This window comes from Eublepharis macularius, chromosome 16 (genome assembly GCF_028583425.1).
Source record: "Eublepharis macularius isolate TG4126 chromosome 16, MPM_Emac_v1.0, whole genome shotgun sequence".
In the NCBI taxonomy this organism is placed as follows: domain Eukaryota; kingdom Metazoa; phylum Chordata; class Lepidosauria; order Squamata; family Eublepharidae; genus Eublepharis; species Eublepharis macularius.
Window position 1 is genome coordinate 35090029 of NC_072805.1, and position 6297 is coordinate 35096325.

Sequence of the window (6297 nt, forward strand, 5' to 3'; positions counted from 1 at the left end):
TGGATTAATGGTCCACTTTGAGAATGATTTTGGTATTGCACTTGCAGAAGATTACAGTGGACCAAAATGGGGTGTGTGTGTGTGTAAATGCCTTACTAAATTCTCTAGCACATCTGTAATATGTTGCAATATTTTGGATCGAGAAGCTTAGCTCCTTAAAATGTGTCCCTTTTAAATATGATACCGGATTATATCACGGACAAAAGGAGAGAGCAGTTTTGTGCATTTATTAGGCAAAGTTTGCCATTGCACAGGGAATTCAGTTATGTTTCCCCCCCACTAAAAATTGGAGGTGGGATGGCATAAGCGAAGGAAACCCAAATGAAGCCAAAAGAATTGTTTCTAAGAAGGTTTATGCATTTGTTTCGAAGCCACGTAACAATATTTCATTCATCCTTAATTACCTCCCCAATGGTAAAAGAAGCCTTGCTCGGTCCTATTGTTCTCTTGCTTTGGTATGCAGAGTGATTAGCTGGGGGTGGGGGGGGGCCAATTGCCAGTGTGTTACCAGCTCTTACACACCTGGGGTTTAGCCTCATTGTTCGGGAGGTAAAACCCACAAGCAAGAGAAACACAATTCCTGCCAAATTTTGCAGCACGTGAGAGCTCTCCAAGGTGCGCAAATACTGCGCTCTTCCTTTTCATCGCAATCCCCTCCTGTACTTTACGTTGCTACTGGAACGGTAACCCCATTGTCTGGGCTGCATTATCTGAAGTGGCTTTTTCTCCCAGCGTTTGTGCCCTTAATCCGGTTGGTTGCTGTTGTCGTGAGAACCTTTGCTTGAAAGGAACCGCTCTGCACTTGCAGACGAGTCTGTCAAACTTGCTGGCAGAGGAAACAGGCCTCTGATCCTGCTGCTGAGCGGGAGGGGGGGGGAGACGCCCTTCTCTCTCTTCAGTGGAGTTTCTAATTTGTTGCTTTCATGGTGCTCTGTTCTCTGTGCTTGTACTCAATGTTATCTTCTCTCCCCTGTGGATTTTCTACAAAGCATGATGGGAACGTTAGCCTGGGAAAAGAAAATTAATACTGGCTGCCGATGTTTGCCTAACATACACATGCGAGACGCATCATAATCACAAGCAAAGGGAGACATCTACCGTTTGATAGATAGTAAAGGAGGCTATTTACTTATTCATATCATTACAGGCTCAAAGCCACAGTTGAGCAATTTGTCCAGTGCCAAAGACTACGCTGGAAAATTCTGTCACAAGGAGTTGGAAATAGGATCAAAAGCCCGGAAGGCAAACTCTGGTTCCAGTTCCCTAGTCAGCAAGAGGTGCTGCTGGGAAGAGAGTGACTCGGCAGAAATGTGCTTGACTGGGTCATTGCCTTACCAAAACAATTAAATGTTATTGATTATATTCCAGATCGGCATTTTAGTGTATAACATTTCCTTTCATCGCACCAATTTTAGTGGCTTGGTGGGGAGGGGCTTTCTGATTCTCTAATAGCATGGTTCTTGCTTCCGTGAGCGATTCCATTAACCAGTGCTGTATCTGGTAAGCGGTATCGAAGTGGGAAGGAGGAGGATAAAGGAAGAAGACCAGGTTTTGCTTGTGCAAACAAAACGTGCGCTTGTATAGAATTAGGAAAACCAGTGAGAAGGTGGAAACACTGTGTCCAGAAATGCCAGTTGGGATAGATCCTATTTCGTATGAAAATAAGCCAACTACTCTGGTTGGACAGTGTAGCTGTCACCCTCTCTCTTTACCTGAGAAAATGACAACAGACAGTGATGTGTCAGAATAACTCAGATCAAAAGGTTTGCAGCAGTTTGAGGGCCGGAAATTATTTTGGCCAGATTCAGTGCATTAAATTATATTAAATAACGGGTGTGTTTTGGTTCTGATTTTGATTATCATCATCTGCGTATAAACCTGAAGGTCAGCTATTTTCCATGAAACCCAACCCGCTCACTCGAAAACTTCCAAATGTTCAGATAAAGCACAGATGTCCCAAATGTTCAGATAAATTCCCAAATTGAAACCGGTGGATATGCAGTATCAGCAGCTCCAGAAGAACAGTTACAAAGTATGCTGAATGGTAATAGCTAATCGATGTTCCTTCTACGTTAATAAATTATATAAAACTGTACCTGAAACTGTGCAAGATGGTTTTGCCTCTTGAAGGTCTATATTAATTTAAGATCAGTTGAGTGTAAACCCTGTTGTTATTTTCCCCAACGAGTTTAAGCATTTTACAGATGTGGAGAAGACTGGCACAGGGGAAAGAGGATCTATTTAAGACTTTCTCGTGTCACTGGGGAGAAATTGGCAGGCTTTAAAAAAAATTGCACTAAGGAAAAAATAGACTACCCATAAATTTTCCCCAGGGGGTTAAAAAACGGCGGGGGAGGGCAGTGGCAGTTTTCAGCAAGAGAATGGCAAGAGAGGAAAGTTATGTCAAAGTATCTATCACCATGCCAGTCTCTGCTTTAAGTAACAACCTGGCCATGGCTATGGCTACAACATGTTTTGTTCTCTCTCTGTTTTAAAACAGAGCTACGTGTAACAGGGAGTTCCACCCTAGCTTTACTTTATATCAGGATGCAGAATAAGCCAATAAACTTTTACTTTCTCTGGCTGTTGCTAATGCTGGCATACTCCCTCAACTGGATATTTTCCAAAAAAAATAAAGGATATGCAATGCCCACCTTTTTTTTAGTGAAACACTTCCTGCCCATCTTTCAATGTTATCTTATACTAATTTCTGTAACAATAATGTTCATATTAGCATATCCAAAATGTTTCCTATGTATTCTCTTGGTAAGGGAGGTCTGGGTTCTGTATTATTAGTTCCATAATGCTGTTCCAGTAATCCATTTACTATGTGTGGGGTTGGGGTGTCAGAGAGCCCTACATGCACAAAAATCCGTTCCCTGATACACCAGTATGCACAAATGCTTTCTGGTAATTTGACTTTTATTTTCAAGTGCATAATTTAGTGGGTGGGGAGGGGGAAGAAATAAACTATAACCCTGTTAAGATTGCAATGAATATATATGATAAAGTGCCAATGTATATTCATTTTATAAATGAAAATGAGGAAACAATACCTGGATAAACGTGACATTTATTGAATGTGACATGACAATGCATGTATAAAGAAAAATCAGGCGTACAAAGTGCTTTGGTTGTACATGTGTTCAATGTTACTTGTGACTTGAATTATCAAAAAAGGGAGTGCATGGACTGTGTGACCGTATCTACAGACCTACGCTTTTTTTCCAGGAATCAGCTAATTTCTGGAAGCACCCTCCTGAAGAGACTCGCCAACACTTTACCTTCTTCCCACCTGCTATTTTTCCTGCTACAATACAGAAGTTGTGCATTGAATGGGGTATTTCTACCCACTATTCATGGGATGCAGCTTTCATTAAACAACTTGGGTCAAAAGCTTGGGAGTCCTATTAGATCCAAGTCTCCTGTTAGAAAAAAAAATTGAACACAGTAGCAAAACAAAACATTTCCCCCCAGCAGCTTCATCTAGTTTGGAAATTAGCTTTGTTTATGCACACATATCTGTTCGACCACATTGCTCCATGTTATGGTGCCCTTGAGGCTAGATTACTGCAACATGGTCTGCCTGGGGCTGCCCTTGGAGGCAATTCACACACTATAGCTGCTGCAAATTGTGATTGCATGTTATCAAGGCCTGCCCATCAGGGCATTACAAGTGGTACTGAAGTCTCCTCATTGGCTGCCTATTTGTTTCCAGGTCCAATGTAAGGTGCTCGTGTTTTCTTTTCATCACCCAGGACCACGCTACTTGAAGTGCCATCTCTTCCACTAGGAACCTTTGCAGCAATTGTGTTCTTCACAGCAGGGTCTTCTAGCAATCCCTCCCACAGGTTACCCCATGACATGACCTTTTTTGCCTTTGCTGCATAACAACCTCCCAGGTGAGATGAGGCAAGCAGTTCCCGGGTCCTCCAAGCCAGGCTGTAAAACAGAACTATTCCGAAGAACTTATGGGACCACCTGAAGGGCTCAGGTTTGTTTGAATTATGTTAAGAGATGGATTTTGTATTGTATGTATTGTTGTTGCACCCACCTTGGGCCCTTAATATATTAGGAAACACTTGGGGTGTGAAAAAAATACTGTAAATAAATAAACCCAATCCACCTGAGATGCTTTTTAGAACTGCCCAAAGCTATATCAAAGATATTACAGGTGGCTAAATTTTGCCACCAGGTGGGGCTATTTGTGTGATAAAAACAATCTCGAAAGCCTTTCCTGTGTCCTTAGGTGTTCCCAGAATGCCAATAATTTGGCTTTTGGGCTGTGCATTCTTCCTTTCTTATGTCTCAAAATGCCTATCAGAGAAGAACATCCAGCATGTAGCAAAAGAGTGCATTGTTTTGGGGGGCAGGAAGAATAAGGAAGCTGGTCCGACCCAGCGCCTCAGACCCAGATCTGGGGCATTTTCTGCAACTTCAGTCGGTAGCCTAGGGCATCATTCTTTAACCTTCTCTTCCAACCAACTCCTCACAATCTGAATTGCTTGCTATATATCTGTGTCCTTATTTTATTTATTTAGAAAATTCATATGCTGCCTCTCCAGAGACCTGCTGAAGACAGCTTACAGCAAAGACGTTAAAATAAAAGCTTGTATGACCTGTTGCTTTAAGTAAGACCCTACTGGGTAGTTCTGTGTTGTCTCATGTCAGTTCTAGAATTGCTTTTTGTTGGCGGGTGAGATTTAAAAAAGGGATAAGCAAGGTAGCCGAGTCTGATAATAGCGCATTGGAAATAAGTAGACAGGCTTCTGTGGTTTTAGCTCTATAAAAATACTTTACTACATAACGGGGAAAAGGGTACATTTAGTAAGAAAATAAAGAATATCTAACTAACTACATCTTGATGGCAAGACTAGGAGCTTAGAGAGAGAAATTTAGAGGCTTAGACTGAACAAAGCAATAAAACCTTAGTATATGTTTCTAGTTAATTGCCCCCGAATAAACTGGCTCATCCAATAGACAATCCTAGATTGCTTCATTAAGACTAAAGACTCTCCTTTCTATGGCGGTAACTTTTACTCAAGGCCTAAGTGGTCCTATGCTAACTACTGTAGCTATCTAACTAAACAAACAGAATAACAATTCTTTCATGACTGAATGTAGGACACTTGCAAAAATCCCAACACTTATGCTCTGTTTCAGCATTTCGTCAGCTTTGTATTGGATCTTTGTAAATTTGCATTTATTTATGCTGTGTGTTATGTGCCGTCAAGTCGCCTCCGACCAATGGCGACTCTATGAATGAAAGACCTCCAAAACGTCCTATTAACAGACTTGCTCAGATCTTGCAAACTGGAGGACATGGCTTTTATTGAGTCAAGCCATCTCATTTTAGGTCTTCCTCTTTTCCTACTGCCTTCCATGTTTCCTAGCATTATTGACTTTTTCACAGAATCTTGTCTTCTCATGTGACCAAAGTATGATAGCCTTAGTTTTGTCATTTTAGCTTCTAGAGAGAATTCAGGCTTGATTTGATCTAGTACCCACTTACTTACCCTATGACATTGCTTAATGAAATGTCCTTGATGTTGACTGTGCTAATCTCACTCTATGTAATCCGCCTTGAGTGTCAGTGCGAAAGCCATTACCATTAAGAAAAAAGACATTTAAAAATGGGCTGACAACATTAAAACAAGTCAAGACATAAAGATAAGTGCTTTAAACACTTCAGCTTTGCATGACTACGAGGCAGCTAACCCCTCCCTCCCACGTCCTTGTTTAGTCTTGCTTCAGCTACAAATTCACTATTCAGAAAAAAAAGTTTCAGTTTCTTTTCCAGCGGCCAGCTGACAGTAAAATCATAAAAATGAGGTGACTTCTGACAAGCCGTTCTCTCTCAGCCTTCCGTTTCCATACACCTTCAATTTCACGTTGGTACTAATCCTCCCCGCTTCCGTAAGTGAAGTTGCAGGGGCAGCACCACCAAGAGTTGATTTCCTTGAGTGAGAGAGCACTGGGAACCTGGGAAATTTCACAAGATTTGCATTTTATACCAGGTACAAGCAGAATTCACTACCCATGAATGTGGTAGCCTCTAGCTTGTATAGCTTTAATATGGGATGAGCCAGAGTCATAGAGGAGAAGTCCACCAATAGCTACTAAAAGGAAGTTCTACAGCCAGTGGCAACTTTGAGGGGTGGGTGGGCTTCTGCTTGTATGCTGTGCTTCTTGATCACCATGTGAAATGGAATGCCAGACAAAATGGACCAGTGGCCCCTCTTGTCCGGCATCGGGCTTCTTTTGATCTGACAGGGCTTCTTTTATGTCAAACTAGCA